The sequence below is a fragment of the Pipistrellus hanaki genome (assembly GCF_964339955.1).
Source record: "Pipistrellus hanaki genome assembly, chromosome: 18".
Taxonomy (NCBI): domain Eukaryota; kingdom Metazoa; phylum Chordata; class Mammalia; order Chiroptera; family Vespertilionidae; genus Pipistrellus; species Pipistrellus hanaki.
This window is the reverse complement of record NC_140520.1, coordinates 33,437,780-33,450,950: the sequence shown is the minus strand read 5'-3', so window position 1 is coordinate 33,450,950 and position 13,171 is coordinate 33,437,780. Positions and strand designations below refer to the sequence as shown.

Sequence of the window (13,171 nt, the reverse complement as noted above, 5' to 3'; positions counted from 1 at the left end):
CTGCTGGCCTAGTTGCCCCTAACTGCCCTCCTCTGCAGGCCTGGTCACCCCCAATTACTCTCTAGGGCAGTTAAGGGTGACTAGGATGGCAGGGGAGGGCAGTTGGGCAGAGGGTGAGAGGAGATGGTACAAGTTTACACAAACACCTCGGGTTTCTGGTTCCTGTGTCTAAGTGAGTAAGAGGTTGAGGGGCCCCTAGGAGCTGCAGGAAGCCAACCGCCTGCAGAAGCTTCCTTTTTTCCCCCTCCACCCAGCAACGGTTCAAACACTGTTACCAACATCCACGCCCCACCTCCACCCCACCTACTTTCCTTTCAACAAGTGAGAGAGCCCGGGCGAGGAGAACACCCCCCAGGAGGAAGGATTCCTCCCCGGCCTCTCCCCCCAGGTCCCCCTTAAGAAGGACCAGGAAGCAGCGCGGCTCGCGGCCGGGCCACCTTAACGGCGGAGCGCGGCGGGCCCCGCGCCAAGCCCCGCCCCCCGCGGCTCGCGCCCCGCCCCTCCTCCTCCCGCGCCGCCGCCGGGAAGAGCGGGCGGACTGGAGTCGGTCCGAGTTGGCCGGAGCTGTTGCCATGACAAGCATTTTCTTAGGAAAGCTCCGCTGCTGCTGAGACCATCCAAGCTGGGGATCAGAGGGGAAGGCACCAACTTCCCGGGGAGCCATCCTTCCGAGGACAGCGAGGCCGGAGGCACCCGCCCAGCTCCCCCGCAGCATTTGCTTCCAGGAACCTGAGGTCCCTTCCCGGCGGGAGGGCCGGCGGGGGAGACCGGCCCGCTCCCTGGCCAAGGAGGGGGAAAAAAGAAACGAAAAGAAAAGAAAAGCAGGAGCGCCGGCCGGCATCTCTAGCGTGGCTGCTCACTGGGGAGACCAGGGGTCACCCCCTCCCTGCCCTGCCCTGCCCATGGAAACCCGGAGGGAGAGTCCTGCCTGCAGAAGCCTGGACCTTTGCTAGAAAGAAGGAGAGGTAGGCTTGCAGAGAATGGATTGACTCGCGATGTGCAAACTTTTGTTTCTTTCCTCTCCCTGGCTTCTAAAACTCCCTGAATTTCCTGTTCCTGGCATCTTTCTCGTTGCTGGGTTTGGGGTGTGTGTGTGTGTGTGTGTGTGTGTGTGTGTGTGTGTTATGTACAGATTTGTCAAATACTGTCTTTCCTTTTCCTAGACTCAGTTCTGAGAAATGGCATAATCAAACAAGTGACTTATTTTCCCTTTTCCTAGTTTTTGTCATTCCTGGGCCGCAGGGGGTTGGGAAATGGAGGGATGTGTCTTTTTTTTTCACACCCCAATGGAGCTTTTGGAAAAAACAGTTCATTGCCCCCATCTGCTCCTGCCCTCCTCCTCCCCTTCCCCATCCCCCTGGGCTTGGGAATGAGCCGCGCTGAATGGAAAACTTGCAAAAATATTTTCCGCGTCTGTTCCCTTTCTCGAAAGCCCCAAAGAGAGACGGAAAAAAAAAAAAAAAAATGAACGGAGTCAGAAATCTGCAACAAGAAGGAGGGGCCGCCGTGGGGATGGGAGATGGGCGCGCTGGAGGGGGGCTGGAAGGAGCTGGACGAGGAAGGGGTGCACACACTGAATGCCTCTGGCTTTGGGGAGGAACCCCAGCAGCTTCTCCCTGCCGCTTGCAACACATCCTCAGGCTCTCCCGGCTATAATTAGCCGTGGAAAAGCTGAGCGATCCCGCGCCCTGTTGTTGGGCTGTGTAGCGCGGGGAGCCCAGGACCAACTGTGCGAGTGTCTCCGAGGGCAACGCCCCGCCGGCCGGGTCCCCGAGGGAGGAGAGGGAGGAGCTGGGGTTGGAAAGTTTGCAATCTCCAGGCTGGTGGGTGCTCCGCGGTGGAGGGTCTGGTCGTGGGCGCCTTTGGGAGGAGTGCCCCAGAGCGCCTTGGGGCCGGAGAGGGAGAGAGAGATTGAGGCTGGATGGTCCCTCCCGCCCTCCCTGCACACACACGCTCACTCGCATTCTTGGCCGGCTCCCGGGGCGGAGGAGGCTGGCTGGCATCCTCCCCGGAGGGAGCCCGGCCTCGCGCTCCTCCATCTCTCGGAAGGGCCCGGCGCTCTCCTCGGCGGCTGGGCGTGGAGGGCGCGGGAGGGGCCCGCCACATCCTGGGCGCGAGTGGGCACGCCGCCGGCCGGAGGCGGCTGCCTCCTGGGCATCCCGGCTGCACTCACAGTAACTTGCAGACGCAACGTCGGCGCCGGTTGGCCTGCTTTGGGGGGGGGGGGGGGAGGTTGGGGGGTGTCAGATGAAGAAATGCACCAGCCCTCCACGGACGCCGCTGCGGGGGGGAGGGGAAGCGAAGTGCATTCTGCTGCTGCGCCACCTCCTCCTCTGGGTGGGCGGAGAGCCTCTGCTGTTTTCTTGTTTTCCTATTTTCTTATTTTATCCACGGATCTCAGGGTCCTCCCTTCCCTCCTTGAGCCCCTCCCAAAGCTGCCCCTTATGGTCTTCCTACGTGGAGGTGCCCCTCCAGCCCCCCACCCTGAGCTCCGAGCTCTCTGCCTGGAAAAGAAGGGAAGAGATGGGGGTCTTCCTTGGCCGGGACTGGCCCCGGGGAGGGCCGTGGAGAGGGGCCTCGGGGTCCGGCGGGACTAGGTGGGGAAGGTCTGGGGGAGGAATAGGGGGGGGGGGGGCAGGAAGAGGCGGTGGCTCCCTCGTTGGCTGGACCCGAAGCCCACACACGTGCGGGGGTCAGGCCGGGGGAGAGGAAGCAGCCAGTTTGGTCGGAGGAGTGTTAGTCAAATGGAGCTCAGGAACTGGAGGGAAGGGACTGGGAGGAGAGCTTAACTGGGGGCCAGGAAACAATAGGAGCCAGTGTTCATGTTGAGGTGTCGGTGGTTGACCTGACTGTCCCCCATTCCCCCCATGTTCCCTCATCCAGAGGGAAGGAGGGCTTCCCGGCTGGGCAGGGGAGCCAAGAGAGGGCCCAGCCCTCATTCTGCGGGAAGAGGGTGGGGTTCCATTCCTCTGCTCCTGCACGGGAGCCCTCTCCTCTCAGCCACCATCTTGCCAAGGTGCACCCCCTGAATCACGACGCTCCGCACCCCCACGCCCTTCCCTCTGGGGCATCACCCCACCATTCCCGCAGCCCAGTTCTCTGGCTAGGGGTAGGTCCTGGTAGGTTTGGGGATGGGGTCTCTATGGAGCGTGCTCTGAGGTCCCTGCTGCCGCGCAGCCTGGAGCAGCGGGTCGGGGCTGCAGGGCTGGATCCCGCTGGTGGCGGACCTGCTGCCCCGCCCCGGCAGCTCCCCGCGCGCCCCGGCTCCGCCCCGGCTCTGCCTGGATGCGAGCTCTCTGTGCAGAAGGTGAGCCGCCGAGGAGGGAGCCTCAGTCCTCTCCCCTTACACTGTCCACCTCCGTGTCCCAGGCTAAGTTCAAGGTCAAGTCGAAGGAGCACAGCTCCCTTATCCTCGGGGACTCCCCGCACCTAGCACAGTGCCCAAGCCTAAAAAGCGTAAAAAGCGCAAAAAGGGCCAAAAGTGCTTAGTCAGTGTTTGTTGGAAGAAGCAGGTAGCATTTGGGGGGTCCCTGGGAATCAGCCTCACCCAGGCAGATGCTTCCTCAGGAATAGTGGGAGGAAGGGGCTGGTCAGATTAGTCCGATTTCCATGGTCTTTGGTGTCAAAAGAAAGTCAAAATGGGAGGGCCACAGCAGAGCAGTTAAGAGTTTTCCCTTAGCCCTAGCCGGTTTTGCTCAGTGGATAGAGCATTGCGTTGGCCTGCGGACTGCAGGGTCCCAGGTTCAATTCCAGTCAAAGGCACATGCCTGGGTTGTGGGCTTGATCCCCAGTAGGGGGCCTGCAGGAGGCAACCGACCAATGGTTCTCTCTCATCGTTGATGTTTCTATCTCTTGATTTCCTTTCTGAAATCAATAAAAATATATTTTAAAAATTATTTTTTAAAAAGAGTTTTCCTTTGGTGTGAGTGCTGGAAGAAGTAGGTGGGGCGGTGGGGCGGTGGGGAGGTGGGGAGGTGGGGTGGTGGGGCGGTGGGGAGGTGGGGAGGTGGGGAGGTGAAGTTCCTGAGTGGGGAGCCTTAGTGGCCCCCACTCTCACACCCCAGAGGGTCTTGAGCGGAAAGGGCCTGGTCCGCCCAGCACTGAGCCAGCTGCCACCTGTCAGCCGTCCAAGCATTCCCCAGCAAACTGCCTCCTACTCCAGAATTTAGCTTCTCTCAGTAACCTCCGTGGGCCCTTTTCTCCTGTAGTCTATGCTCCTGGCCTTGACCAGCACCCAAGGATATGGATAAGCCCTGGCCAGGGCATTCCAGACCCACCAAGCTCTGCAGGAAGGAAAAGAAGGTGCTCATTCTTGGTCCCCAAGGCTGTTTGGCTTCGGGTGGCCCAGGCGTTTGATTTGACCTTGAAGAGGGCTTCCCACCCTCGGACCTCTTCCCCTGAGCCTACCCCTTAGCCAGGGCTCCCTTCACTTCCTCAAGACATGCATTGATCCCCGTAGACATGCGTTGATCCCCGTCCTCCCCAATTGCCGTTTGGTGGGAGGGGTGAGAAGGAGGGAGGGGTGAGAAAGGCAAGGCTTCTGGGTCACAAGGAAGCAGAGCCTCTGGGCCCCCTCAGACGGGGAGGGCATCCTTCTCCCCTGCACCCCCCCCCCCCCCATTTCTCCTTTCTGTAGAGCGGCCTTAGCAATACAGCAGGTGCTGGGGCTGGAGTCCCAGGGGCTCGTGTGGAATGTTTTGGGCTCAGCATCTCTGTTCCTCTCCCAGCATCTCAGTCTGCTTTTTCCTTTGGATGAGCCATTCTTGTCCCACTGGCTTATGTCCTCTGCATGTGTTAAAACAGAAGTGACAGGGGCCTTAGACTTCGGCCTCCACCCCGCCCCAGTCCTCTGTGATGGGCCCACGTGAAGGTGGACGGAGGAGGGAAACCAGGCAGGATCTAGTCAGAACCAGAGCCCGGTCGGGGAGGAGCTGTCGAAGGCAGTTTGTGTTGGGGGATAGTGGAGGGGCCAAAGGCAAGAACAGGGAGGTAAGAACATGGATGTCATGGGGCGTGGGTCCCCTGCTCTCTTGCCTCTCCTCACCCCTTCAGCCTCATCACTTCTCTCTGCTCTGCTTTTCCACATGAAGTACAGAAATTCAGAAGGATGAACTGGGATGGAATCAGAGTCCATTGTTCTTGCCTTCTGCAGGGCAGAGGGAGCGTGGAATAGTGTGTTATTGGTGGGAAGGTCAAAGACTCTCAGGTTGGCTCAGAAACTCTCAGCTCAGAACACCTCCTAGATTTTAAATCAATGCCAGGTGTACAAACCAGGTCAACTCCTGTGGAGGGGAAGTTAGCAATATCTAACAAAGCAACATAAGCATTTACCCAGCAGTCCAACTTCTAGGAATTTATCCAGAAAAATGCACATTCACAGTTACAAAATACATATGCACACGGTGATTCTTTGAGGCTTACTTGTAATCGGATAGGAAATCATTGGAAACTGCCCAATGCCCATCTCTCATAGACTGGTTGAGGGAACAACAGGACACCCATATAGTGGAGAACTATGAAGCCAAAAACAAGGAACAGGAAGGAGCCCTATGAACTTATATGATATCATTTCTAGGATGAGTTATTAAATGAAAAAAGCAAGATGCAAAAGAATGCATGTAGTATAACCCCTTTGGGTTGAGAAAGCAGCAGAAATACTTTTTTGCCAACATACATGCACACACTCACGCACACACACTCATGCACACCCACACCCACACACATACACACAGGAAAGACAAACCAGAAATTAATTAAAATGGTTACCCATATGGGATGAGTGGGAACAAGGTAAAGAAGATAGGAATGGAAGTAAAGGTTTACTGATTACACCTTTTTAGGCAGTTTTTATTTTTTTAAATATATATATATATATTATCGATTTCAGAGAGGAAGGGAGAGGGAGAGACAGAGAGAAACATCAGTGATGAGAGAGAATCATTGATCAGCTGCCTTAAAACCTGGGCATGTACCCTGACTGGGAATCAAATCATAACCTCCTGGTTCATAGGTCGACACTCAACCACTGAGCCACACCAGCCGGGCCAGGCAATTTTGATTTTTGAACCAGGTAAATATTTTACATATTCACAAATTAAATTAGATCCAAAGAAAGAAAAAACAAACCCTAAAGCTAACCACACAGAGGCAATGAACTTAACTGTATATCAACTTGATTACAAGAAAAGAAGTAATTCAAGTAATTTTTTAGTTTAATTTTTTAGTCCTGCCTCTATAACCTTAATAGAATATGTATTCCAAGGATAGAAAGAACTGGGGGGGGGGACAAATCTTAAACTTTACTTTGTAGGTCTGTTATTGGTCATGTCACTGATGTCATAAATTGGAAACTTTTTTATTGTAGGGATAGATCAAGTAACTATTGATGTTATTGATGTTACTGAAAAGTAGGGTTTCACTGTGAAAAAAGAGAGACAAAAATAGGGGCTGGGAAAGGTGGGGAAGAGCCCTGTGTTGCTCTGTGTCTCCCCTCAGTCTGTCCACTGGGAGAGTATAGAAGCAAGAATGCATAGTAGCCTTGAACACGCCTCATGCCCAGCCTTTCAAGCCTAAGCACCACTGCCCAGAGACAGAAAGTGGAGCTCCTTGGAGAAATGGCTGAGACGGGGTCTGGGATGGGGAAACTGCAAGTGAGTCATGTTATGCAGAAAGCTAGAGCATGCTCATGACAAACGGACATGGCTTCAGGGGGCTCCCACTGCGCCCATTGGGGACACATTGAGCTTCAAAAAGAATAACATTAATAGACTGCAAGACACAGACTGAAAGATTCCATGTGTCTATTCTGACAGTTAAAATGGAGCAGGGAGGGAAAACTCTTATCAAATAAATGCCAGCTAATGCAATGTAGAAGTAATGACCGAATTTGAAATTTAACCGGTTTGCAGCCCCCGAGATAATAGCTGACTCAGGCTAGGCTTACTCATGGATGCTAATCCCGTTGAGAGCAAGGTTGGTCTCAGTGTATCACCTCGTGGATTACTTCTTACAAAAGGGAAAACCTTTCTTTACAGAGAGTCAGCGCTATCCACTTTAACCAAGTAACCAGACAGTGTTAGTGGGATCCCCTGGCATTAATTCCTCTTGATAGGCTAGAAGAATTCCAACCGCATCACCCATGTTCTTGTCAAAATGTTTGTCCTGAATCTAATTATGAGGAAGCAAAAGAAAAATCTAGATTGTGAGCCATTTTACATGACAACTGACTGAGATTTCAGGGAAGTAGATGTCATAAACACATTAAAATTGTGTTATGGGGAGAGGGTGAGGAGACAGAAACTGGTCTGGATTTAAAGAGGTTAAAGAGACATTATAGCCAAATGCATTGCATAAATCTTAATTGGATTCTGGGGGACACACACACACACACACACACACGGCCATAAAAGACATCCTGGACACCTGGGAACTTTTCACATAGATATTAGGTAGCATGTAATTATTATTACATTTTTAATATGTGATCATGGTAATGATGGTGGTTTTGAGGGAGACTGTCCATATTCTTGGAGAATATGCAAAAGTATCAGGAACTGCAAGTGATTTTCAAAAAAGGTGTGTGTGTGTGTGTACATGAAGAGAAAGCATATAAAATGTTAACAATTGGTGGATCAAAATGAAGGGTCTGAGTTGTTTATTGTACTATGTTTCCAATGTTTCAGGTTTTAAGTTTTCCTAACACTAAGTTGGGGAGAGAAGTCAATGTCAAGAAGGACTCCCACATTCCTAGACTCCTCTCACTCAGCCCCCAAACTCCTGGCCAGCTAAGCTCCCTGGGCCCCACGAGGCACACGCAGGGATGCCCTGACAATGTGATTTCCCTCCGGGAGTCTTCCCTCTCACCCTCAGTGCTGCCAACACCAGGCTTTCCTTCCAGATGGGAAGCAGCTGGGCACAATGGGTGGGCCAGCTGGGCCCCGGGGCACCAGTGGGAGCAGGCATGCTCCCCATCCCACCCCCACCTCCTCTATCCCATGGGCCAGCTGAGGAAGCCTGGGCACAGGGGCCTCCAGAATCACCCCCCTTGCCTTTTGAGGAGGGGTCTCCCAAGGAATCCATCAGGGACATCTTCCTGAATTCTGTAATTGAGCAGTTTGGTGAGAACCCAGCTGTGCCTGCCCCGATATTTCAAGCCTGGGTTAAGCAAGACCTAAAGACTCGCACGGTCTGTGACCCACATCACCATGCTGCCCCCACCCCCTCAGCCGGGCTCTGGAGAGAGCTCGTGTTTCCAGGACTGCTCATCTCTCTCTTTCTCCTCTCCCTGGCAACCCTGGGGCCAGACCTAGCGTGACTCAGGCTCTTTTCATGTAGGAGAGGGCTGGTATTGATCCTTTAGTCAATTCCCCTTCTGTCTACCAAGGGAGCCTGAAAAAGTGGGAGCCAGGAAGCTGGAAGGGGGCAGACAGGGAGGGGCTTGTTCCCCGAGGCTGCCAGGACTGCCAGAGAGCACGGGACTGGAGCTGGTGATCTGGGCTGCGGTGTGACCCAGACCCGGACAGCTGATGAAGAGGAGCTTGGACAACAAGCATTTCTCATTCAAGACTCTCCTTTTCTACAAAGAGGCCATGCTCTCGGTGCCTAAACCACACCCTGTTGTCATAGATTCGAGCACCATCTAACAGCCTGTAGTTAAGTTGCATCTTTCTACTGGAGATGGCCAAAGGAGGCCTGGGAGGGTCTGCCTTGTGGACAGCCACCCCTGAGGTTTAAGGCCAGGGCATGCACTAATTACTCCCCATCTCACCGGCCCGGAAGTTCGACTGAGAAGTGCCTACTCGGTAGCTTCCGAGGCCACAACTCCACGATGTCCTGAGCCGGAAACAGGAAGATTGGCTGGAGATACAGAGATCCCGGCCTTCAGCGTGCTCCCTGTCTCCTAGGGAATCATGATTCCCAAAGAGCCACTAGGTCCAGCCAGGTGCAATTGCCCACATGCAACCACTTCTGACCCACTAAAGACAGCTGAATATGGTTCGACCTGATACTGATATGATCAGACACTGGGAACCAGGAGCCAGCCAATGCTAGGGGATGCAGAGAGAGGGTTTTCATCTGAACTGTGGGTTGGGCTTGGGGGGGAAAAACATTGGGTAAAGTCTCCAGCTGCTGGGCCAGCCTGCCTTCCCTCTCTTGGCCCTGGAAGTAGACACATGGGCGGAGCCCTCGTCCAGACTCTGGTTGAGAGCCCAGCATTAGCCTTCCTGGTCACTGGCCAGAGCTGCTGCCCGTGGGCAGAGAGGAGGGTGCTGTCCACTTGGAGTCCGCTGTCCGGGTGCCCTGGATGCCCCGCTTCATATTGTAGGAGCTGAGGAAGGAGGCAGTAGGAAACATCCATCCTGCTCTTCCCCCTGTCCAGTGGCGGACTAGAGCGGGGACCACCCTTCAGGCCTCATCTGGCACAGGGACACATGAAGCTGGGAGCCAAGGGGTGTTTTGGGAGTGGGGGGAACCAGAATTTGGCAGGGCTCACCTGGAAGTTATCCTTGGAGGAGGCGCTGGCCAAACAGGATATGAATGAGGAGAGAGGACAGGTTTGATGGAGAAGAGGATGGGGGAGGGGAGGAGGGGGTTTGGAACAAGCGCTGTGCTGCTGCATCTGGTCGAGGACACTCGGCATCATGGGGAGTCAGATGCTCTGGCAGGTGAGGGAGGCTGTCTCCCTCCCACCCGCACCCCCCACTGGACCACCTCGTCTTTGAGCCAGCACCGGTGTCCGAGGCAGGATGGCGTCTGGCCTCAGCAGCCTGCTTTCTGCCTGCTGCCCTGGTGCTCATGGACCCCAGGGTGATATCTGATGTTTCCTCCCCGCTGTGTGTAATGCAGCTTCCGTGGTGGGAGGCATCGTAGGGCATCCTGTTAGGATGCTGGAACAGGTGCAGCTGCATCCAGACCTTGGTACCCAGGGTGTCGGTCACCAGGCTCTGGGCTGGGTGCAGGGATTGGGGCAGGGGGGTGTTCAGAGCATTTGAGATGGATAGAGTGGAAGAAAATGGTCCAATTTCCCTCTTTAGTAAGTGAGAAAACTGAAACCTAGAGAGCTGCCCAGCGACACCAGACTAGGCTGAGCCTGAGCCAGAGCTGGAGTGGGCCTGTGCGCGGGCCCCCGCCCCCATCAGGGTGTCACTGTGTGGCCTAGATGAACGACAAACCTCCTCGGTCCCCAGTTTCTCTACCCACGTCCGAGGGAGACCCACTCCAGCCCCTGCAAGGATGCTGCGTGGCATGAGGTCATGTGCTGGAAGCACTTGGGAAGAAAGATGCTAGAAACCATAAGTTCTGAGCCGGCATTGTTGCTGCTATTCTTAACAATTAAGGTCATTAGCACGCGAGAAGATGCAGAGGAGAAACACTCCCGGCACCACCCTCGTCCCTGAGCTGCTCCCAGTGGCCCTCTGCAGGCTGGCAGGGAGCCCTGAGCCAGAAAAGCAGAGACGTGAGAGGGTGCGGGAGTTGTGGGGAGGCCGGGCAGGGCCTTCCTCCTGCCTGGGCCCCCTTGCCCCTGCCCTTTCTCAGGTGTAGCTCCTCTGAAAGGTCAGAGGAGGTGTGGAGGGGAAGCTGACTCTGACCAGTTTCTTCCTCAGCAGCTGACTAAGCCCGGGAGGCTGAGGAGCCCTGATTTGGGGGGCTGAGAGTCAGCAGAGCGAGGTTGCGATCATGTGACAACACAGGCTGATTGTATTGCCAGGGCCAACCTGTCATTCATTCGCTTGCTCATTTGTTTATTCAACAAACATTGACGTGGATTCAAACTGCATGTCAGGCTCTGTGCTAGGCTTTGGGGAGACACGGTGTCCAGGAGGCAGGGAGCGGCTAAGAATGCCTGCTTTCAGCCGCAGGATGAGTGTCCTGAGCCTGGGGTGTGCTGCAGGCCCTGGCGGGAGCAGTGTTCGAAGGAACTTGCACTTGTGTCTCTAGAGAACACTTGAACCCTGACTTCAGGAATAGAAGGCCTTGGCTCCATACTCAGTTGAACTGGAGGGGCCTTGGAGACCACTGCAGGGTGGCCCCTGGGTTACCAAGAGGTTGTGGCCTGGTGGTGAGGGAAGGACTTGCCCTTGGCCAGAGCCAGGCTTCTCCCGGGCCGGGGCCTGGCGCTGGTGCTGAAGCTGTGGGTGTTAGCTAGTCTGGTATATCTTTCCCTGGGGTGGCACCCCAGTGTTACCTGATTTGGACACCCTCCCCCTGCTTATATTTTGGGGCCTCTGAGTCTGCTGGGATGCCCAGGAGGGATCTGAATGGGACCTTGGAATGAAACTCTCAGTTTCTCTTTTAATCCTTACTTCTTTTTTTCTTTTTTTTAAAATATATTTTATTGATTTTCCACAGAGGAAGGAAGAGGGATAGAGAGCTAGAAACGTCGTCGAGAGAGAAACATCAACCAGCTGCCTCTGGCACACCCCCTATTGGGGATGTGCCCGCAACCAATGTACGTGCCCTTGACCGGAATCGAACCTGGGACCTTTCAGTCTGCAGACCGACACTCTATCCACTGAGCCAACCACTTTCGGCTAATCCTTACTTCTTATGTTGGCCCCTTGCCTTACGTACGTTCCAGAGGCAGTGTAGTATTACAGGATAAAAGAGTGGACTTAGATTTGGTTGGTACATATTATACACACTTTTATTGAGCCTCAGTTTCCCCATCTATAAAATGTGTATAATATCACCTTCCACTATGTACCCTATAGAGTGTCCTGACAGACAATGAATGCTGACGTGCTAGGTCTGTGTGCTGCCCTCTCACGCCAGACCCTTCTCTTCACTGCCCAGCCCCAGCCCTCCCCGCCCCCTCACTCCAGAGCCTGCTCTTACCGTGTCTTCCCTCCTCCCCTAGATCAAGGCCTGCTACAATAGTTGTTGCATCTTAAATGATAATAACCACCATGTGATTGTCTGAGCTAACTAACATTCATTAATTATGCGCTAGGTATTAGATTTGGATTTCTCATTTAATATTCTTAGGAAATAATGAAGTCAACTCTAGTGTTGTCTTCATCTTACAGGTTAGTAAAGATGTTCATAAAGCATCAGGCTGAGGGCCTACCCTGCTCCAGCCCATCTATGGATTTCCGCTTTCCATTGCTAAGTGACTGACTGCTTGCCAAGAGAAGGGAGCGATTCAACAGCATTTATTGAGTGTCGACTAACTGCCAGCTGCTTTCAAATTGTGTCACAACCACCACCTTCTGAGGCAGGTACAGGAATTGTCTTGGAGATGAGCTGGTTGTAAGAACAGAAACCCACTCAGAGACGTGAAAGTAAAAGGGGCTGGACTGGAAGGTCACAGAGACCCATCCCAGGAGGGTGGGAAGCACAGTCCCTATGTGGACTGTGCCATCTGCAGAGCCACAAAGACTCTCCCCTTCGCTGTCCCCATATCCACGTGTGAGCACCCATTGTGGTGAACCAAGCCGCCGGTGCAGGGGCCAAGTTCATGTGACCTTCCCGCTTACCTCTCCAGAGTAAGTTAACTCAGCCTGTCCATCCGAATGCCAGGAGGTGCTGGTTCCAGCAAGGTCCCGTGTGCACCCTGCTGTCTGTGGCCTGCTGCGGGAGGCGGGGTGAGGGAGGGGGAGGGTAGGTCTATCCCTTCCTCAGGGCCTATGGTGGAGGCAGGTGTTTCTAGGGGGGAAATTCCTTGACCTCAAGTGGATTCAAATCCAAGTATGCTCTCCACTGCACCTGACTCTCTACCATATCATGGAGATGGTGCCCTGGTTGCAGAAATAAGAGGCCATGTGAGTTGTCCTGGACTATGTGGGTTTAGTGGGCTTGGCAAATAGGTTACCATTTTGAACCCTGCTCTATGCTAGGCATTTTATATGCATTATCTGTAGTCATTATAACATCCCTACAATACGTTATTGTCTGTGCTTTACAGATAAGAAAGCTAACATTCAGGGAGTTAAGTCGCTTGCCCAGAGGTCATCTGGCTGGTTAGGGTTGGTTATTTGACCCAGGCCTTCTCTGACACTCAGTCCATGCTCTTTCTTTAAAAAAAAAAAAAAGGAAAGAAAAGCCTTCCCAATCCCAGCCGCTTGGCTTCCTGTCACAGCACAGATTTGGGAGGGTCAGTGGAACTGAGTTCCAGTCTGCCTGGCCAGCTCTATGACCCTGGACAATTTACTTAACCTCAGAGACTCCACGT

The 13,171-nt window shown here is 53.9% G+C and overlaps 1 protein-coding gene across 4 annotated transcripts in view; it reads left to right on the top strand.

Moving 5' to 3' along the window:
* The first annotated feature begins 505 nt into the window (after nt 1-505).
* ATP2B4 (ATPase plasma membrane Ca2+ transporting 4) overlaps nt 506-13,171 on the top strand; it is a 98,655-nt gene continuing 85,989 nt past the window's right edge. For all 4 annotated transcript variants that reach the window (XM_084865835.1, XM_084865834.1, XM_084865837.1 and 1 more), the window contains exon 1: nt 506-965. The gene's annotated coding sequence lies outside the window, so the exon portion shown is untranslated. The remainder of the gene's footprint in view (nt 966-13,171) is intronic.